Genomic DNA, 23,427 nt, shown 5'->3' with positions numbered 1-23,427 from the left:
ATTGTAACTGGGTTATAGAGTGAATAAATCCATTAATTAGTGAAAACAACAATTTCAAAATTACTAACCTTTTACACAGTGCATGTTTAGAAGAAACACACTATCTCCAAATGACATACACTTATATGGACATCGTCATCTCGTAATTTTTATTGTGGTCCCCTAAATGATCTCCTGTGGTAATCTAATTGCTGTTCCTTCATGAACAAGAGGGTGTGACTGTCTTTTCTCATATGCATTTCTTCTTCTGTGTCCCTATTGTATATTTTCTTTTACGTCTCAATCTTCATCATTCCATATGCTTCCCAAGATGTTATTGTCAATTCATCACCCACTGCCTTATGACATGAAAACTCTTCCTCTTAGAAACTTACGTGATGAAATAATAGTTAATACATATTTTGTTTTTGAATTGCTTTACTGTTTCTCTCTTGAAATGTGTCCTAATCCTGAATTTTCCCCTCCTCATTTTTTCCACAACGAAGAAGACATGAAGGAAATAAACATAACACTGGACATACAATAACTGCAATATTATGTATGATAAAAATGATAGGAAAAATTTTATGAGTCCAAAAACAATTCAGAAAAACTAGATAGCCACATGAACACAAATGGCTTTGCACACTGAAAAATTGGCAGGAACAGAATGCTGATGAAGACGCACTCATCACTAATTGAAGAATACAAATAAACAGAAAAATTCTGATGGCTGAAGTTCTTTCTACAAAAAGTAGGTATAGGCCCCTCTCATATCACCTGTCGTCAAAAACATGAGCGGGAAGAAAAGGAAAAAAATCATATTTCACAGCAGTAACCGGTTATTTGAACTTGGATGACAAAGTAGAAGCACTAAGATTCTTAATGTAGGTGGTAGGATGATGGAAGAAAGCTTAGATGCCTGTGTTCTATTAATTTTGCTCTCAAACCAGGGATTGTAAGGTGAAAGGTCCGTGTCAATGGAACATTTCTAATCTCCTCAGAGATTCTCATGGTGGCGTGATTGAGATCTGCCCCTGTATAGAAAACTCCCTTTTTATTACTAGATATTTCATTTACTTACATTTCAAATGCTTTAGCTTTTCCAGGATTCCTCTCTGCAAACCCCTGTCCTACCCCCAACTGCCTGCTTCTTTGAGGGTGTTCCCTGCCTCCTCACCCTTGCATTCCCCTATAATGGAACAATCACCCTTCAGAGGACCAAGGGCATCTTTCCCCATTGATGTCTGACAAGGCCATCCTCTGCTACATATGTGAAGGGAGCCATGGGTCCCTCTATTTTTTCTCTTTGGATTTGGTGGTTTAGATATAGATTCTTAACAGAGGAGGTCCCCCAAGTGAGTATAAAAACAAAATTTCTCTGGTTTCCCAGTTTTCAAAAGGATGAAGTAAAAAATCTTCTGAGACAATAATTAGAATCAACAACTGAGTTAAGAAATGACATCTGAAAGCAGAATCATCAGAAAGAGAGACAGGTCAGCAAGTAAGCAAAAATCAAAACTGTATTCTGGGGAGAAAGTAAGATTCCAAGGAGCTATCACTCCTTCCTTTGTTTTGAAGCAGAAATGGAAATGGAATGAGTATAGAGATAGGGAAAAAAGTAATTTAAGTGGGAACTTTACTTCAGCTGACAATAGATAAAATAGACAGTGTGGTACTTCCAGACTAAACCATGCATCTACTTCTTGGCGCTTCTTTGTGACTCCTATACAAGAAGGACTCATTCCATTTCTCTGTCCTTCTAATTCTTACTCAAAAGGCTATGTACAGTGTGCTATTGAGTTTTAAAATCTCTTAGGGTGTTCTCATAAGGATATAAGTCACGAGTTATTATATTGATCAGAATATTATGTCCTTGCATGTGTTTGTGTGTGTGTGTGTGTGTGTATATAAACAAATGTTTTTATTTATGTGTGAAGTAAATATGTATGCTCAGAATAGCAAGAGGTCAAACTACTATTATAGTCAATTTCAAATTTTATTTTTTAAAAAAATCAGTATTTGCTAAAGAGGAGGGGTGATCATTTGTATATACTTGGATAAGGGAGTTGCACTATTAGTATATGTGGCCTTGTTGGAGTACATGTCACTGTGGGCATGGGTTTCCATACCCTAGTCCTAGCTGCCTGGAAGTCAATTTTCTACTAGCAGCCTTCAAATGAAGCTATCATCTACTGTGCCATGCCTGGGTGGGTGCTGCCATGCTCCCCGCCTTAATGAAGACGTTCTGAACATCTAAAACTGAACCTAACCCCCAATTTAATATACTCCTTATAAGAGCTGCCTTGGTCATGATGTTTGTTCACAGGAGTAAAACTCTAACTAAGACAGGAGGGCAAAATATTACAGAAGTCAATGAGATTCAAAGACAAAATGAAGCAATGCCTTGAAGACATAACAGAACTGGCACATATAACCTCACAGAGACAGTGGCATTATTTAAGAGGGATTATATAAGTCAAAACCCATGAGATCCCAACATGAAAGGAAAATTATGATCTGTTTCACGTAGATATGTTCATTTATCAACTTCTCTGAGGAAAATGAAGTTTTCTCCCTATGAATTCTGATTTAATTTATACAAACTACATTAAAAAAGGTAGGGTCCATGCCAATAGAAGACAGCCAAGTTAAAACAAATTTCATTGTATCATTGATATTTTCCTCATACTGCTGTGTCGGAATTTATTTTTACATTATTGATAAAATGCTTGTATATTTCAGGCTCTGTAATTTGTCTTGTTATTGGTGTTCTTTCTGTGATTTCGCTCTGCATGAAATTCTCTTGTCTTTTTTATGTTGTTTCTCCCCCTATTTTATATTATTTAGAATTATATTTCTCATTGTTTTTCTAAAGAGATAAAGAAGGTAAAGAGATAAATGGGTTAAGACATTGAGAAGGTTTGGAAGAGCTGAGGAGAAAAACATGACCACAAAATTATACATACACACATGTGTACCTACATAAATATACATATATATGTATATTCAATATATCCATATATATATATATATATATATATATATTTACAAATGAGTTAAATTTAGGTTGACTGCATTCATATGGGAGAATCTACTAAAGAACAGGTATCTTCACAGAGCAAACATCCCTGAAAGATCCTTACTCATGCATATCCCACAGACTTTAAATTGCCAATAAATACCCAGATCAGAGATCTTCTTCCAGCTATAGTGGAGTAATTGCTAGCTTAAACTGATGCAAATCTTTTGCATAGTCTTAGCTGTTGGGAATTCATATGTTCATCTGCTCTATCGTCTAGAAAATACTGTAATGATGCTGAATACTACTCCCTCTTCTTGTTTGAGATAATGTTTCATAATGGACTAGGATTTGCCAAGTAGTCCAAATGAAGGGGCAAAAACAGTCTGTCTACCATTTCCTATCATTGTCTTGGAATGGTAGCTCACAAATAACACTACTCCTGAATTTTATGTACCTATTCTACAAAGAAATTTCACATACTCATGTCTGTAAGGCAAGTGTGTTGCTAATTAAGACATATTCCCAGCTTGTATCTTTTGTTCTAAAAATGATATGTAACAATCATAATGTTTTCCAAGGACCCTAAATATATACCTGTATAAACCTCCAATCTTGTTCTCATCTCTAAAACCTTTCAGTTGCAATTTTGTGTTCTAAATACTGAATGAAAACTTGGAAATAGGAAATGTCTCACTCTTCTTCATGAACTCAAATCATGTAGTGAACTAGAGCATGATTTAAGTGTGGCAATGAGTATGTCCCACTTGAAGCTAATATGGCCCCACACATCAGTGTGTCCTAAACTACATTCAATATGCTATAATAAGTTGAGAATCCCATTGAAATATGGACATGATACAGAGAGTGTCCATATCAATCTGCTTTACATTACAAATTATTTACCATAATGTTGTATTGTTATCCTATAGATAACACTGCTACAAAACATATGAGAAAACATTATGATTTTCCCATCTTTCCTTATGTGTCATCATTTCTAAAAATCTTAGTTATTACAAGAGTATCAACGGTTTGCTTGCTCAAAGCCATACCTCAATTGTTCACACTAGTCTGGTGAGTAAGTAGACTTATATCATGACTTAGAAGAAAAATCATCCCGTATACTATATACCTGGTCAGCAGTCCATGAAGGTGAAGTTTTAGATCTTGCATGAAAGCTCACCACAGCCATGGTTTTGAAACTGAATAATTTCTAACTACAATTTAATTTTGTGTCTTTTTCAGGCCTAAATAATGTAACTCTCATGCTCACTGAAAACTTCATTTGAAAGCAGATGAAGACTAGCAGAAAATTACACAACTAGTGCAAATGCACAGAATAAATAAATTGTGCTCAAAACACCAGTTGATAAAATAACACAAAAAAGAAAAAAAGAGGGAGGGGGCAGGAATCATATTATAACCAAGACTCAGAGACATTGTGGAAGAGGTAAAAAAGGTGTAAGATTCAGAGAAACAATATACCTGCTGTGGGAAAGTATCTTCTTGTTGCAACAGGAAAATTGGACAAAATTATCTCAAATAATGGCAATATTGAAAAAGATTTTTTAAATGATGCCACATGTTCTTGTACCAATGTGAATTGGGGAAAATGTTATTAACCTCACTGCTAACTGAAGACCTACAGGTAAGAAATAGAGGCTATGGGAGAGAGGATGAGATTTCTCCTGGGACAAGTCCCTTATTAAGTTATTAATTTATAAGAGTAGACCATGATTTTGGCAGCTAATGAGGTACAAAAAAAGAAACTACCGTTGGACAGAAAGAGTAGAAATTATGTGATGGCATTACCTGTATAATTTAATTTGATTATTGAAATATTCATTAAAATGTGTTTCAAATATACCTTGAAAGTAATTAAAATGAAGTTACCATATGTTGGATGAGACAATTACAACCTTGATATATTGTGACAGCAAAGAAAAAATTCAGAGTCAGGTGTGTATTATTTCTGTGTATCAATGCTCAATGCCATTCTCCTTCCAGTAACACATGGTAATGTTAAGGTTATCAGTTACTCTCCACAAACTGAATATATTATGAATTTAAAACACTGACCATACACAAGATGATCTGCTTCTCAACTAGAAACTTCTGGTCTAATGAGCATCCATAATAGTTGAATACTTGGCACATTACAGATAAATCATCAATTTGACTATATACAACACAGGAAACCTATAGAAGTGAACTCTGTGTAATATACATCACTTCAATGATGCCACATATAATACAGAAGTAACAAACAACTTAATTGGATTTAAGTGGCATTCCGTAAGTTGGACACACATCTGATATTGATAAAGTTGCCAAGAATCTGAGATGCTACCTGGGTTCTGGCAACTGTTATTTGGTAGAGCACTTGCTCAGGAAAGTGTCAAGGTCCCAGAATTCGGTTCCCAGCTCGAAAAATAACCAAAAAAAAACAAAACTGTTATTCGGATAAGAAACGATATCAATAATATGATCTCCTAATGTCATTAATCAAGGTATTACTAAACCCCTTACCAGAGAAGTTTCATTTTGCATCAGATAGGAAATTGCCCAGACCCAAGAGGACAAATGGAAGAGACTTTTGGATAATTTGACCTATATTGAAGTCTTCATCAAATCTCTCCTCCAAGCATCATGGATTTGTGCAGAAGAGGGGGTGAAAAGATTGTAAGAGCCAGGCATAATAGATGACTCCAAGGAAAATGTCATTTCTATCCATGACAGACAAATAAACATATGACTGCACAGAAACAGTGGCAGAACACACAAGACCTTCAGAGATTCAAACCAGGCAAAATTCCCTTCAGTAAGCAGGAAATGTGGAAACGAAGTCCTCCATTGTTGGTGGGATTGCAACCTGGTACAAACATTCTGGAAATCAGTCTGGAGGTTCCTCAGAAAATTGGCCATAGTACTACCTGAGGTCCCAGCTATGCCACTCCTGAGCATATACCCAAATATGTTCTAACATACAATGAGAAAACATGCTCCATTATGTTCATAGCAGCCTTATTTATAATAGCCAGAAACTGGAAAGAACCCAGATGTCCCTCAACAGAGTAATGTATACAGAAAATGTAGTACATTTACTCAATGAAGCACTACACAGTGATTAAAAATAATCACTTCATAAAATTCATAGGCAAATGAATGGAACTATACAATATTATCCAGAGTGAGGTAACCCAATCGCACAAATACACAAACACACACACACACACACACACACACACACACACACACACAAGTATGCATTCACCGATAATTGGATATTAGCCCAAAAGCTCAGATTAACCAAGTTACAATCCACAGACCACATGAAGCTCAAGAAGAAGGATGAACAAAGTGCAGATGCTTCAGTTCTTCTTAGAAGGGGGAACAAAAATAGTCATAGGAGACAAAGAGACTATGTTTGGAGCAGAGACTGAAGGAATGCTCATTGAGAGACCACCCAACCTAGGGATCCTGGCAAACACATATAGCCATCATCCCAGTCACTATTGGAGATGCCACAGGTATGCTGGAAAGGGCCTTATGTAGCTGTCTTCTCTGAAAGGCTCTGCCAGATTATGACAAATACAGAGGCAGACTCTTGCAACAATCATTGAACTGAGAATGGGGTCAATATTGGAGAAGTTAGAGAAAGAAAAGGAACTGAAGGGTTTCAAACTCATAAGAACCACAATTCTAATAACTAGAGATCCCAGATATTAAATCACCATCAAAAGAATACATGGACAGACTAGTTGTAGCTGCATATAGTAGAGAATAGCTTGTTGAGCTGCCAGTGGGAGAGAAGACTTTGTTTCGTGGAGCTGGACCCCCTATTGGGGAGTATCAAGGAGGGGTGTGACTGGACAGATTGATGGTGGGGAACTCCCTATCACAGAAAAGGATGAGGATGGTATAGGGATTTTTTGGACAGGATACTGAGAAGGGATGGATGATATTTGAAATGGTAAAACAAAAAATATCCAATGAAATAGAGCAAAAATAAATTCAATATACACAAAAAGTATACTTTTATATGTATGAAAATGGCCAGACAACATAACAAAGTATGTAACTTAGGAGATCTTTACAGCCTAGAAAATAATATCGTCTTTCTCCTGTTGAACATCTCCCTTAGGGAGACACATAAATCAATGACTTGTAGATCAACTACAAAAACCAACCAGTGGAAGTCCAGATCGAGAACTCGACTGAAAGGTTTTCTGTTACTGAAACTATATGATAGACAGGCATTTGAACTAAAAATACTTGCCAGAGGGTAAAGTTAATGATGCAGGAAAGCAAAGAGATCCATTTTACCCAAACCCAAGAAGATTTCAACAGAGTCTCCTTCCATAAAAAAAACTATTCACTGTTAATAAGTGCTCAATGTATGTTCATAAACTTGCCAATATCTGTGCTGTCTGAATACTAGGCTGCTCAGCACGTTACAGGTATGAAACTTCTTTATTTTCAGAAAGGACATGAATAAAATATTCTTCGCCATGATATGAATGTTACTCTAAACTGTTTGAAGAATAAATTATTTCAATGCTCTGTCTTTATTTTTAGATATTATTAGAGTTTAAGTGAGTCAAACAGTGCATGTCTGTTGACATGTTATTGCTTGCAACTATAATAACTAGATAAGATCCTATGAACTTCGGTTGTTAGTGTCATACTATATCAACATTTCTTCAGGGAAAAGGCTATATACTACTAAAATGTGCCATTGGTCCTAATTGCAAAATTATTTATTTTATTAATATTTGTATATTTCTCTCTATGATATAGAACTTAATGGTAAAAGGAAATAGAAATGAATTTAAATTGCATTGCTATATTTATCAAAAAGCCCCTAGTGAAATATCAATAATATACTATAAAATTCAACTAATATGTTCCTAGTCAGATACTTCAAATATTGGTAGAATGTTACAATTATAAATTATGTATTTTCCAAAGATCACAATTCTATGCTGTTTCCATATTTCCCATTTCAATATAAAACTTACGTTTATATTGAAATTGTGCCATAATGTGAATTGATGTCAGCTCTCTGCTTCCTCAATCTTCTCAATTGGCTCATCAAATTTTCCATTCCCAGCTACTCTCTAGTAGACAGCTCCTTTAAAAAGTCAAAGATAACTTTTGTGAGTTGCAGAATTGAGCCTTTCTGTCACTGTCTATGCATGAACTCATATAATTCTTAATTACAGTGTAGACACCTCGAACTTTTTGCCTCTGCTAGACTCCTTTTAAAAAGGTATCTAAGAATGCTGTGGACATGAGTAAGAATTGTGGTATCTCAGCATGGAATAAAATCCTAGGTATCCCTCTGTCAGCTTCCAATGTACACTAGTTAAAATAAATTCCTCCACGTTCTAGTTAGCAAAAAAAGTTCTTATAGTATTCTGTACTTTCAATATCTTAAGTAAAGGTTATGGAAGCAGTCCTGAGATCTTGTTCTTCCTTACCACTTAGATCACCTACAAAGGAAAAGGAGAATATGATTAGAAACGGAGAAGCTATATGGAGCACAAAATAATTTGATAAAAATATAAGGCCTTGTGAGAAAAACTCTTCAATGGACAATCAGAAAGCAAAATGATCACAAGCATAAAAAGCGCACTTGCCATGCCGTAAATATCCGAAGGTGGGGGATTAAAATAATTAAAATCCACGATCAAGCCTAAATAGTAGAGTAGAAAATAGTTCTTCAGTATGACTTCTTTTTACATTTGTTTTATTAAGCATTTTGTTCATTTACATTTCAAATGATGTCCTCTCCCCAGTTTCCCCTCTGTGAACTCCCTTCTCCCATCCACCTCCCCTTTGCCCCTCTGTGAGGTGCTTCTCTATCATCCAATCCCTCACTGCTTCTAGCATCCCCCTATGCTGGGGCATCAAGACTTCACTGGACCAGCACCTGCCCTCCCCAGTGATGCAGATGGGCCATCCTGGAGCCATGAATCCCAAATGTATATTATTTGGAGTTGGTTGGTTTATTAACACTTTGGGACTCTAGGTGGTCCAGTTAGTTGATATTGTTCTCTTATGGGTTTAATCGCTTAGCTCCTTCAGTCATTCCCCTAAGCTCTTCCATTTGGTGCACAAGGCTCAGTCAGTGGATTTGGCTGTAAAAGTTCAGTCTGGTGCTGACAGAACCTCTCGGGAACAACATACCAGGCTCCTGTCATCAAGCACTGTAGCCTGCTTAATGGTTTCAGGGGTTTGGTTCTGCAGATGGGATGGAACCCTAAGGTGAAGTGATGTCTGTATGGCCTTTCCTTGTGTCTCTGCTCCACTTTTGTGCCTCTATTTCCTTTCTTTCATGTTTATTGGATATTTTCTTTATCTACACTTCAACTATTACCTCCTCATGGCTTCACCTTGAGAAATCCGCTATTCCATCCCCCCAACCTCTTCCTCCATACATTTTAGGAGACAGTGGTGTAAGAAGGAGAATGGACATTATCTAAATACAATACTTCTGAATGAATATTTCAAAAAAATGTTTGACTGAGGGCACTTCATATATGCAGAACTTCTTCTGAGAGGATCTGTTTAAACAGCTGTCTTGAGGCATCTCCATATTTGAGGATATAATTCAGGACCATTGGACCATTAGCTTTGCTTCTATAAACTGGATTACAGGTCCTCTGGAGGCACCACAAAATAATCTGCCCAGTGTTAAAGGGTAAATATGACTGTTTCATGTTTGAAGTTTTAGTCAATGGAATTGTTCCAACTAATTCCTGCTACTGGAGGAGTTAAACAGTGGCATATCTCCTAAGGAATTGTAACAAGATATTGACAATTTTTTTATATTTATCACAATTGAAGTAATATTCTCTCCCCAACGACTGAAGATAAAGCCCTGAGGAAAATGGCTATCAGGAAGAAGATATTGTATCCTTACTTCTGTCATCAATCATGGAGGTTGCATATTCATAAAATTGAATTATGTAGGGAGAAACGAAAAATGACCTGGGTGCTAAGAAGAAAATTTATCAAACAATACTATGGAATTACTAAAAAAGAATTAGATACACCAATACGCCTAAATAAATGATTCTATGGAAATATCAGTGAAAAACAGAGGGACAAAATTACTCACCTATTTTACCTTTTAGAACCAACAGTAATAAGCACATTCTACATGGAAATGAAAATAATCTAATTATTTAATCTCAAAACTACAAACCCTGTCACAACCAAATGTTCCTTGAGACCCACAATAGTTTGCAGTCTCCTCCACCTCTGTAACCAAATTTTCCTCCCAAGAAAATATATTTTGTTGTTTCCAGATTCAATGAAGTGAATAAATGTAGACAAAATATAAATTTTACCAAATAGTCAGGTAATCTACCTTATTTTTATTGATCTTTATGACCGGTTAGGTAATTCTTGAATTTACCTCCTTTAAATCAAGACTCAAAAAAAAAATAAAACACAGGATAAATGAGTAACATAATGCTTGAACGTCCAAGAGGTATATTTAAAGACTATTAATATCACTCGATGGATTTTTACTGGCTTTAAGAAGACCTTAGTTATCAAAGCTATTAGAGACTAAGAGTATCCCAAAGTAAAGCAAAGGTTTATTACTTCATCTAAACTTCATGAGGAAATGCAATTAAAACCAAAAGTAACATGATATTCAGATAAAGAAAGGTAAAGATGGAGAAATTGAACTTTTGCTACTGTTTCAAAACATATGAAAAATTAGCTTCGATAAAGACATTTGAACAAGGGAAGAAGGAGGAACAGGAGGAAAGGGGATGGGGATGGGGAGAGGAAGATCTGGTATTGTGGGGAAACGGACTGAAGACTCATGAGCCAGCAGAAAATATGTATATTTCAACATAAAATGAAAATTAACACTCCAAATATTATACAAAAATCATAAGGTTCTGCTGGGTTAAAGATACAGGGCCATGAGAAGCAAGCCTGGAAGAAGCAATACTTCTGAATGAATATTTCAAAAAATGTTTAGGCACTTCATATATATGAGAGGAATTTAAACATAGGCATCACAGACTAGAGGAACCATTACCTTAACTGAATTTACTATGCCACAAAATAATCTGCCCAGTGTTAGGAATAGACTGTTTGGTTGAGTTTTAGTCAATGGTGTCCCACAGAAGATCCCAAACAAGATATTGACAAGGCAATTAGTTACTCTCTACAACCTGAAGATAAAGCCCTAATGCTACAGAAAGGTATCACTTACTTCTGTCATCAATCATGGAGAAATTGTGCAGATACCAAACTTGAAGCTTCACATGTAATGTTCATGGAGTTGGAAGGTACTCTGCATGCTCCTGGGGGAAAAATAATCATTATCACTCAGCTACAAACCCTGTAACCCACAATATTGACACGCCTACAGAATATACTGCTGTAAATGTGGCACAAATTTTACTGAGGTAATCACCTATTTTTTTATTGAATTTATGACCCAATATATTAAAATCAAGACTCATACAAGACACTGTTAATGTACTCAAGAACCCAAAAATGGGCCTACCAGAAAACCACTATAATTCTGCAAATGTCACATTACAATGAAGTGACTCGTAATTACATAGTTATACACATAGACCAGTGCATTACTTAACTCACATCAGAGGAACTTCTTTCTGTAGTAGATGGGAACTAGCCTGGAGAACCACAACTGGATATTGTACAGACAGTGAGAGACTTTGGAGCATTGTCCTGAGTACGACTTCTTCATCGAACCTTTCCCCTGAAGCATCACAAATCTATGGGGAAGGGAAATTAGAAAGACTTTAGGAGGTAGAGATGATAGACGACTCTTAGGAATAAGACTTTTCCATGTACAACAGGACCTAGAAACATTTGCACTCACAGCGATTATTCAAGCATACACAAGGTTTCTGAGTTCAAACTGAACAAAAGTCTCGGAGGTAAACAGGAGAAACGGAAATGGAGTCTTGCCTCTAATTAGAAGCTATATGAAATTGATACCTACTGGAAAAAGGACAGGCAGGTTTTTTTTTTTTTTTACTCAACTTGTGTCATTGGTCAGAAAGTAATTAGGAAACACAAAATGGTAAAGCATATATGCTTTCAGGTTCGGGAGGGGGGCTTTTTGTTTCTTCTTGGCTTTGTTGTTTAGTTTCATTTAATTTTGGTATTGGTTTGTATTATTGATAGGTTTTTATCATTGTTTTGTTTGATTTTCTTTTTTTTTGTTTTGGTGGCATTAGGAGATAGAAAAAGAACATGAAATTTGGTGAGTCAGAAAGCAGGAAGGAGTTGGGAGTTGTTGGAGGAGAGGAATAATATGCTCTAAATATACAATATGAAAACAATTAAATACAACTATTTGTAGAGGGTGTGTGTGTGTGTGTGTGTGTGTGTGTGATACAGCATAAATCTGCCCAAATAAATAAATGATTATATGCCATGGAAAGGAAAATATGACCCAAATATGTTGATTTAAAATGCATAAAGAGTTAGTGTAAAGAACAACCTTACTACAAGACTGGAAAACAATTATAAGATCCTCTCCAAGTAAACAGAGAAAAATATTGAGATTCCCTAAATTCTTTCATTTAAAAAAAACTCAAATATTAGTTATACAAATAAAATTCCATAAGTGTTACTGTCTGTATAATATATACAGATATTAAGTCACCCAGAAAGTTAGCAATTTTAAAAATAAAGCAATGATAATCCCACCCATAAACATAGAATATTTTTGGGAAATCTTTCCCCAATATCTCATTAAAATTTATTTCTCTAAGACAAACATACACTCATAAAAACAAAAAATACATCATATATAATATAAAGTATAAATGTAAAATAACATAAACATAATATATGTTATGACATTATAGATATTATAACATAATATTAGCTATTATACATATCCATTATATATAATGTACTGTACATATATATATATATACTATATTTCATTTATGAATGTATACACATTTTTTATATGTATGTATGTGTTTATGTATGTATATTTGTATGTAGTGAAAATATGGGCTGATAGCTGAACAGTGTAGAAAGAATGAGAGGCTTGAAACACTCATTCATAAATGATATGTCTTTCAGGTCTCTATTCAGGGTTTGATGCTAGGTGGAAGAGGAGGAAAAAAAGAGTATAAGAGCCAAAGATGATGGATAACACCATGGGAACACTATCTTTCAGACATAGGAGTGGTGATACACATATGAAGTCACTGGAATTGTGGCAGTGTGGCCAGCTGCTGTGATTCAAGCTAGATAAGATCTTAGCACTGAAAGGGGGAAGTGAACACATGAACGGGCTCCCATCACTAAGTAAAAGGCTACCTCCAACTGACAACCACGTGTAAAGGAAAAAATATATGAATGAATATATTGATTAAATTTGAAGGTTGGCCTCATGGCCCGAATTATCTGCCCAACACAAACTGAGCTCAATGGTATCTTACAGACTTTTGTCTCATATTGCTTCATTTTACCATTTTGTTGTATTACTGGTTTTTTGCTTCTAATTTTGTGTTTTATGCAATTCTTTCTCTTGGGAGTTTTTTGACCTGGGTTTCTCATTGTACAACTCATGTTATCTGCCTGGCTCTGCCTCCAGAGGGCTGTGATTAAAAGTATTCACCACCTCTTTTTTATGTATTTTATTCTCTCATTCTCTCTATCTCTCTGTGTCTCTGTCTCTGACTGTCTCTCTGTCTCTGTGTCTCTCTGTGTCTCTGATTCGGACTGTCTCTGTCTCCTCTGTCTCATTTCTCTCTCCCTCTCTCTCTCTCTCTCTCTCCTCTCTCTCTCTCTCTCTCTCTCTCTCTCTCTCTCTCTCTGTGTGTGTGTGTGTGTTTTGCTCTGTGTTTTAATGAATGTCATTGTTAGTGTTAATGTCAGTGTGTGTTTTCAAGAGAGAGGGAGAAAGAGGGGGGCATGAAGGTAGGTCATTTGGGGGAGGAGAAACTGTGATTTGAATATACTTTATGAAAAAATGTCTTTCAATTAAAACAATATTCTTCATATTTATGGAAAAAACAAATATTAGAAAAATATAAATAGAAGACAATGTTAAACACTTTTGAAATATGACTTATAGACTCTAAAGGGTGCAATTAACCAAATGCAGAGTTTAATTTTGGTGTAGCAATGTTTACCAATTGGAAAAAGCATGGGTAGAAAATCTCTAGCATAGGGATAATTAGCCTACACCCACCACTAACGGGGTGGGTTATATTCAGTTTTTTTGCCTCTGTATACACTTACTGTGCTAATTCCGTTTTCTTCATGGCAATGCTGTGCATTACAAGTACCAGTAATTGATGATACCTAAAGTAGCATCGACCACAAAATGACAAAGAAAACAAAAACAACATGAATAATAACAGAAAAACCTGAGTACAGCCTGAGTAAAGTAACATCACAATGAATGAAATAGCCCATTTGAAAACACATAGAGATAAGAAAATACTACCATGCCACAAATATAGTAACTGTTTTCACTGTAACATTAAAAGAAGAGTATCTTTCCTGCATAAATGAATCCCTGAAAAGACATGTCTACAATGTACTTTTTAAATGATACAAACAGAAAATAAACTATATCAATGCTTTTAGTCCTAGCAGTGCACAGATTTAAGAGTGTGGAGACAGACTTCAGAACTCTACGGGGCATACAACTAAGTAGGGATTTAAATTTGTGGAGTACCTTTTAAAACAGTAATTGTGCAAAATAAGTTCAAAATATCAAGTTTCAGGGCAATGTACACTGATGTCTGTGTAAACAGTATTCTGAAACTTTATGATGCATTCCAAGATTCTTTGAGAATTTCATGTAGGGTACTTTATTTACATCATGTCTACCCTCCCTCTGCCTCCCAACTCTACTAATGCTCCCCATATTTCCATACAAACTCACAAGGCTGAGTACACTAAATAGAAATAACTGATTCTGAAAGTTTAACTTATCTACCAATGACCTGTTTTTCTGTTCAGAAATCCAAATTGAGATCCATGAAGCATGTCTTCCTGAAGGCTCAGATGGTCAGGTCACCTTTGCACTCTTATATGGTCTAGGGGATTAATTTCATGTTGAACTGAAGTCATTTCTCTAGGGAAAAATGCAGAAAATTTATTTTGACTTGCAGTTTCAATTCCATCATTGGGAAGTCACAGTGGCAGGATGTGTAACATAACTGATCACGTTACGTTCATAACTTAGAATCAGGGAGCTTGTCTGCTTCTTTTTGTCTAAAGAGAGAAAGAATGTATAGAATTGAATGGGTTGAGATATGGGGAAGGTAAGTTAGGGAAGGGGAAGTAGTGATCAAAATATATTCTCAATATAAAAAGCAGAGAGTAATGAATCCTAATTCATTCAACTTCATGCAAGTACTCACCCTGCCTTCATCATTTTATACAATACAGGATTTTCCACCCAGGGGATGTTCTTAGCTACCATTAAGATGGTTCTTCAAACAACAAGATGACCCCTCACAGATGTCCGAAGGACTTGCCTCCAAGTTGATTTTGGATTCTGCCGTGTTGATAGCTACCACTGAACCACTAAATAAACATAGAGAGTTTTCATATTTTAATATTGACAATATTTTGGAAACACAATAAATTTCCTTTACAATCTTTTGAAAAACAAAACACAAATTTAAATCTTACGACAAATCTTTTAGCAATGACTGTGTAACCAAATAACAAAACTCCACAAACAAGATACTACATTAGAGACACACATGACAATAATACAGGAAAGGTCTTGGGGGGAGTGGACAGGTGGGGAAGACTGACCCTGAGGAGAGGAGAGATGAAAAGCTCTGTTTGGGGAATGTAATATGAGGGAAGAATTAAAAACAGAATTCGGAAGAGGGAATGGAGGTATGGCTCAGGAATAAAAAGGACTGTCTGCTCTTCCAGAGAAACCAGGTTCACTCTCCTGAACCCACATGGCAACTCACAAATGTCAGTAAATCCAGTTCAGGGGATCTCACACCATCATCTGGACACCAAAGGCAACCGACAGTTACTCGAAGACATTGACCTATATTCAAGCAAAAAAGAATGTACATAGATTTTTTTTAAATCTTCCACTTTTAAATTTTTTACAATCCATTCGTTACCCACGTCCCAGGCTGTCCTCCCACAGTTCCTCATACCATTCCTCCTCCCATCCTGCTTCCCAGAGGATTTTCCCATGCTCACCCACCAGGCCTCCCCACTCCCTGGGTCCTCAAGTCTCTAAAGGGTTAGGCAAGGATTCTCTCACTGATGCCAGACCAGGCAGTCCTCTGCTGTATATGTGTCAGTTTCCTCCCACCAGTTCTTGTATGCTGCTGGTTGGGGACTCAATGTCTGAGAGATCTCAGGAGTCCGGGATAGTTGAGACTTCTGGTCTTCTTTTGGGGTCGCCAACCTCTTCAGCTTCTTCCAGCCTTTCCTTAATTCAACCACAGCAGTTCTTGACTTCAGTCCTATGGTTGGATATACATACCTGCATCAGTCTTGGTCTAATATCTGCTTGTTGGACCTCTCAGAGGACAGCCAAACTAGGCTCCTATCTGTAAACACACCATAACATCAGTAATACTATCAGGCCTTGGAGACTCCCTTTGAGATGGATTCCAATTTAGGCAGGTCACTGGATCTCCTTTCCCTCAGTCTCTTCTCCTTTTTTGTTCCTGCAGTTGTTTTAGAGAGGAACAATTCTGTCAGTGTTTTTGACTGTGAAATGGCAACCCCATCCCTGCACTTGATGTCCTGTCTTTCTACTGGAGGTGGACTCTACAAGTTTCCTCTCTCTACTGTTGGGCATTCCATCTAAGGTCCCTCCTTCTGATTCTTGAGCTTCTCTCACCTACATTCTAGAGGGTCACTCACCTCCCACCCCATGAGGTTACATATTTCCATTCATTCTCCTGGTACCTGGGGTGTCTCTCCTATCCCCCACAATACCTGATCATGTCCCCCTTTACCCCTTCCCCCTCTCCCCTCCTCTCTCCCACCTATGTCTCTGCCTTCCTCTGCCTCCAGTGATTGCTTTCTTCTTCAATCTGAAGCATCCTCACTTGGGCCCTTTGGCTTGTTAACAATCATCTTGTGTTCTGTGTAACGTATCCTAGGTATTCTGTAATATTTTGGCTAATATCTACTTAGTGAGTACGTACCATGCATGTCCTTTTGGGTCTGAGTTACCTCATTCAGATGATATTTTCCAGTTCCATCTTCTTGCCTGCAAAACTCAGGATGTCCTTGTTCTTAATAGCTGAGTAGTATTCCATTCTGTAATGAACCACATTTTCTGTATACATTCTTCCCTTGAGGGGCATCTGGGTTCTTTCCAGTTTCTGTCTATCATCAATAAGGCTACTACAAACATAGTGGAGCACATACCCCTGTGGCATGATGGGACATCTTTTGGGTATATTCCAAAGAGTGACATAGCTTGGTCCTCAGGTAGATCTATTTTCAATTAGAAAAGTAAAAATGCAGGTGAAAACTTCAAAAATACTTTTGAAACAAAGATAACATGGAGAAAGTACACATGGGCACATTTTGCATGTGAGTCACAAATGCAACAGGGTCCCAGACCTGAGTAAGCTTTGAAGACTTAGCACACTTCTTTGGCTGAAGTATTATTTGTAGTGTAAAACTCAGCATGTACACAGTGCCAAAACTACAATAAAGACCTAATCCTAACTCATCAAAATAATTGCTCCTAGAAGCTCTCTTACATGTACTGACCTTGCTTTTTTCTTCTGTAGTTCTGCCTCTGGCTAAGTGGTCTTCATAACTGAAGTATCTCAACCCAAAGCAAGATTGTTCTTCAAGGGTCATCCTGAAAAAGTCTCAATGAGGCACTGGATCCTGAACATCCAGTGGATTTGTTGGCCAGCTAATAAACCCATGTCCAAGCAGTCTTTTCTGGTAAATACCCCACAATAACAAATATCCATTTCAGATTTAAAAAAATAGTTAATGTGTCACACTATACACAGAGTATGATAAAAATTAAGTGGTTTTCTGACGAGGGCAGAGGAAATATATCACAAATCAGAATTCAATTCACAATAAAACACTCATCAAACTAAGGAGAGAAGAAAGTCGTACACATCATTTTATATTCAAAGGCTCAACTTTCAGATTAGAAATAAACAGATATGCACTCCCTCTATAACTCTACTCAACATTTGTCCCAAGATTACTGAGAGTTGTGTTTAGTGAGAAAATAACATGAGGGATTCTATATTTAACAAAGTCTATTAGTCAAGGATAAATAAATCATAACCCACATATATAAAAATGACATATTCTTGTGAACATAAAAGTCATAAGAGACCCACCAAATTCCTTCAAAATATGAAAATATTTTGACAATGCTGCAATTGATATAAGCAAAATAAATGTTCAGCTACATTTCAATCAAAAGACATCCTACATAGGAACTCAAAAAAATAAACATAGCAAAGGAAAATATGCTAGGCTTAGAGGTGTACCTGTGGTCACAGCTCAATGGAAATTAAATATGAATGATTACATGAGGTTAAGAGTTGGAGAGCTGCCTGGGCAAGACTGAGAACAGCCTATTTCTCTATATAAAGACTATTTAATGCAAGTTTAAAATACATAGACCTTTGGCAAGGAAAAATTCTTAAATTAGATCAGGACATAATTTACTGTCTGTCTTTTCTTGAAGAGACACAAGTAAGGTCTGTTTGGTACAAATAGGACATTGATGACAGCCCAAAAATGGAAAAAGTCCCATAGCTGATGAATCAATAGAAGGGTGACATATCTTGATAGCTTCTATTGACTAAAAGTCACATATGACAAAGTGTGACTAGTGGAATCCTTCAGGTTTATATTATTAATTATTTAAAGCCATGGGTAATGGAGATATGTGCACATGAATGACAGAGAACTTGACTTCCGTGGTGGGAACTAAGGATGTTGTATGCTTTCATTCTCAGGTCCCTCTCTCTAGCCCACAGATTTCTTTAGATTATGTGTAAGACAATTTCTGAGACTATCTATTAGGAGACGTGAGGGACATACCACCATCCAAACCACTGACTGTAAATACAACTTTCGAGGGGAAGTAGAAAGGAGAAAGGTCACTGAATCGTGGGTGGTTGCCTAAGACAGTGTTTGGAATGCTAGATAAAAATAGAAGCTCTTCTGTCATTCTCCATCTACACATCAAATCACCTCTGAGGCCTAGCATTGCTCTTCTATGTTTGGGGATGAAAAGGAAAAAACGTAAATTGTTATCTTGAAGTTATTTTATAATTATGTGAAGTTTTATGTTAATATGGAGAAATTTATCTGATTTCATCCTCTTATATCAGCACCATATTTAACACAGTATATTCATGCAAACAGTGAAGTGGACAATGATACAAACACCTAGCTGAACTTCAAAATTGTTTCTTTGTATAGCCAATTTACCTTTCATTGACATAATTTTCTAATTCTTGGGACCATGTAGGATGCCACAACAAACTTACTGCCAGCTGTTTTAAATATTCGCGATTGTGTACCAACTTTCTATATGGTTTGGAGACTGAATTTTTGAGTTTGAGGTAGATACAGAATTGACCCTAGAATGGTAAGGGTAGAGCATCGTCAGTGCGGTGTGTGTGTGTGTGTGTGTGTGTGTGTGTGTGTGTGTGTGTGTGTGTGTGTGTGTATTCTAAAGTTTAGCTACACTTTGAATCACAATATACTTTGCTTGTACTTATAAAGGTTCCAGGAGACTGCTGTAAGTAGGCATTTAGAATAGGTTGGTTATTGGGTAAAGTAAAACATTTAAGTCCATCATTATCTATAAAATGAGATATTTTTATATACTGCTGTATTTTTTATTGCTTTATATTAAATGACTACTTCTATCTTTAGTTTTCATCTCTTGTATGAGATATGAGAAAATATTCAAGGTACCTTATCTAAGTAATCCGTTTTTCAGTCAGACACGTATTGCTTCCTTACAACCGTAGGGTGATGGTGGTACACATCTTCAGTCCTAGCACTTGGGAAAGAAACAGGCAGATCAAGGAATTTGAGGCCAGCCTGGTCTACAGAGCCAGTTCTAGTTGAGTCAGGGATATACAGAGAAATTATCTTAAAAAATACCAAAACAAAAACAGAAATGGGGGAAGCACAGAGGTATGAGCTTATAACTCACAACACTGGAAAGTCAAGACTTCCATGTCCCTGGAGGTCCCTGGTCAGGCAGTCAAATCTGTGAAACTCAGGTCCCTGTGAGAGACTCTGTGTCAAAAACAACAACAACATCAACAACAACAACAACAAAGCTAAGGTGACTCTGTCTCGTGATATGGCTTGGGTTAGGAGCACTTCCAAAGGACTTGTGTTCCTTTTTCAGTACACACATGGTAACTCACAATCACCCTTGACTCCAGTTCTCAGAAATTTAGTATCATCTTCTGGCCACAGTAGCTACCAGGAGTGGAAATGTTGCCCAAAAGAAAACAAAAAACATATAGACAAAATAACTATATGCACGAAGTCAAAACAATTGAATTTAAAAGAAAAACAAGGAGGCTCTCTCTTGAACATTACGGGTTAATCTATACTTTAAAACGGCCATAATGTATAAACACATGTGAGCAATTCTTACCAATGATACATAAGTTTGGTGCACTTATAATGTGTGGCTTCTGCAGAAATACCTGAGAGAATGGCCCATACTTGCTCGCTGTAACTCTTCATACCTTCCTCTGTAGTAGGTCAGTTCTGTCATCTTCTGCCCGTGAGAGATTATAAACTGGAACAAAACATTAACATCTAAATTAGCAGCAAGAAAACAAACAAAAATAATACTAGAAACAAAATATAGTGTGAAATAAAAATATATCTCAATCAATGGAATAAAGTGTGATCCCTGAATATAGAATATAGATGTGTTTTCTAGCATATATAAAATATATTACAACTAAAAAGGAAGGGAAAACAGTCTTAATTAACGTGAGAATTTTAGTACACCTTTCTCCACAGTAGCTATAGGGATATCTTATTAGAATATCAAAATTTCTCAATACTTTCCATCCTTAGGCAACTACATGCCTAACTGCCACGAAATGTACTTTATTATACAAGAGGCACAGAACTAAATAAAAAGATGGGGTGGAAAAAAATCGAAACCTCGTGTATGTAACACTGTGAAAAGGGTGTTGTGCAGGAGTAATAAACCAATATAATTATTAATAACTACAAAGTCACTTGGGTCATGAAAGGTTTCATGGGTAAGATGAAGATAATTACTGTAATGCACTAAAGCACTTGCATGGTCTTGTCTTGAAATTGTATACATTTTTTAACATAAAGATTAATCCTACACTTTGTATACAGTAAACAGTAAGTTGGGTTACCCTAGGAAGTAATATGGACAAAACAGCATACCTCCTTTTTGAATGTACATAAAAAGCCTGATTTCTGAAAGTAATGAGGAAAGGAATCTTACCCAGGTAGGTTAAAAAATAACTGGACATTCCCTCCCCAAATGACAAAAAGGTTGTCTGAGAAAACTGCAATTAGAAATGTTGCTTCCATGGTATGATTTTGTAACCATCCTGCATACAATTTTTGTATTGATTTCTCAAATCAATGAAGTCATATTTCTCACTGATAAAGAGGCTATGTATAATCAAACAAAATGAGGTAGACTATTCATGCTCTATTGAAGTTGATCATAAACATGGTCACATTTAACCTGTTGTAGACTTGAATATAGTTGATGTGAAAAGAATTCTCTTTCCAATGAAAAGGAACTGGTAACCTGTAAAGAAATGATAGATTTTAGTCTTTAGCAGAAAACCAACAATATTAGCCTCAGTCCCCTTATAGCATCAGAATTTTAGGTAAAATCTAAACGTTAAAATGCAGGTTAGAAAAGAAAGCAGACCTAAATTAGTATCTAATTTTTTCTTCCTATGAACTCAAAAGAAACAGATCCAATTAAGTATAATTAAGGTATGTATGTATGTATGTATGGACAATTATAAACTTATAGAAATTCCCCCAAAAGGTGAAAGAATACCTGTGTTCTGGTAAGCTCCTTCTCGTAATGCCACTCCAAATAGCCCCATTTCGTGGTTTCTTCCAGAAATCTAAGCCAAACACACAAAGCTAACGATTCAAGGCTATAACCACATCTGAGATTGTGTGCTGTCTGACTCTCAGCCTGACCACTGATGGCTGCTAGGCAAAAGAATGTAACTTTTCTTCAGGGCTGCGGTTAGGTGTAGCTTTTCATGACTCAAGAATGTACATCAAGGAACACTAACAGGATTCAGTACTTTATTTGGGGGCAGGAAGAGAATTGGGAAGGGCACAGTGGGGGCAGGGAGGAACTTGGAAGGTTTAGGGTTAAACATAATCTAAAAACATTATATATACAAATGAACTTCTCAAGGAATAATTTAATTTAAATAACCTACTTTAGAAACCTAAGTAAATAAATATAATATAGTTTTTATAGGAATACTGTTAATTTAATAATTTGCATAAAAGAAACATGCAAAAATAACAAGATACACACCAAACCCCAAACAGGTCCTAGCTTTGGACATGCATCAAACAGATCTCTTAAAAGGGCCAGACATTTATTCTTTAAGAACGATTAAATTAAAAAAAAAAAAACAATATGTAGCAATTCCCTTTGTTTCCTAAAATTCTTTACAAATAATAGGCCAATAAAAAACATAGTTACCTACAGATTTGCTTGATAGAAAATGCACGGGGAGGGGCTCATATGAAAGAAAATAAAACGTAAAATTACACGTTATAATTTGAGGTACAAGGTAAAACCCATGACGTTGTTTTAAGTGCACTGCGTAGTACAAAGCAAGATGCAGAAACACCAGAGTATCTGTACCTATGCTAAGAATCCAGGGAAGACTGCCCACAGCACAGTGACTTTCAACTTATGCCTTCACAGTGAATCCCTCTTCAGCCACTGGACGCCCATCACCCATCATAGTCAGAGACCTCAAAGCTTACCTCTGACAAGGCTTTCATCCGGTGGAGTGGTCGGCCTTGTCTGTGTTGGACCATCCATTTCATTCTCTGCGCAGCTGCAGACCCTGCCCATCTGCAGCTTCCCAGCAGGCTGTTCGCGGCCTCCACCTAGTGGACACTAGGTGGCAATGTGAGCTGTCATTCTGAATTTCTAGACTAGAAAGTTTATCTAAGCCTGAAAAAAAGATTTATAAATAAATAAATATATAAACTGACATGAACTTATTTTCCTTGTAGGACGGAGTCCTCATAAAAGGCGAAAGAGAGAGAAAAGTAGACAGAAAAAAGGTAAACGAAGCCTGCTAGCCTGTGTGCCCAGCAGTTGTTTCCTTTCAACTTGGACTCTTCCTAAATCCAAACTTCGAGGAAAA

At 36.5% G+C, this 23,427-nt stretch overlaps 3 long non-coding RNA genes across 4 annotated transcripts in view; all 3 read right to left on the bottom strand.

The window, feature by feature from the left end:
* The window catches only part of LOC116892020, a 51,087-nt gene extending 35,255 nt beyond the window's left edge, over positions 1-15,832 (bottom strand). Inside the window, exons 1-4 of the long non-coding RNA XR_004386890.1 lie at positions 15,409-15,832; positions 14,989-15,119; positions 14,276-14,338; positions 11,247-11,337 (exon numbers count right to left, since the gene is read on the bottom strand). This is a non-coding gene — a long non-coding RNA (uncharacterized LOC116892020). The remainder of the gene's footprint in view (positions 1-11,246; positions 11,338-14,275; positions 14,339-14,988; positions 15,120-15,408) is intronic.
* A 1,601-nt stretch (positions 15,833-17,433) lies between these two features.
* Positions 17,434-20,502, bottom strand: LOC116892018. 2 transcript variants are annotated; one of them, XR_004386888.1, is made up of 5 exons: positions 20,422-20,483; positions 20,202-20,287; positions 19,958-20,045; positions 17,762-17,855; positions 17,434-17,479 (listed from the first exon to the last, which is right to left on the bottom strand). It is a non-coding gene; the product is annotated as an uncharacterized LOC116892018 (long non-coding RNA). The 2 variants fall into 2 exon arrangements; XR_004386887.1 differs by having other exon boundaries at positions 20,202-20,502.
* A 14-nt stretch (positions 20,503-20,516) lies between these two features.
* LOC116892019 lies at positions 20,517-23,127 on the bottom strand. The gene is made up of 3 exons (XR_004386889.1): positions 23,039-23,127; positions 21,750-22,759; positions 20,517-20,804 (listed from the first exon to the last, which is right to left on the bottom strand). It is a non-coding gene; the product is annotated as an uncharacterized LOC116892019 (long non-coding RNA).
* Between the last annotated feature and the right edge of the window lie 300 nt (positions 23,128-23,427).

Source organism: Rattus rattus, chromosome 2 (assembly GCF_011064425.1).
Source record: "Rattus rattus isolate New Zealand chromosome 2, Rrattus_CSIRO_v1, whole genome shotgun sequence".
Lineage (NCBI taxonomy): Eukaryota > Metazoa > Chordata > Mammalia > Rodentia > Muridae > Rattus > Rattus rattus.
This window is presented reverse-complemented; position numbering and strand designations above follow the sequence as displayed.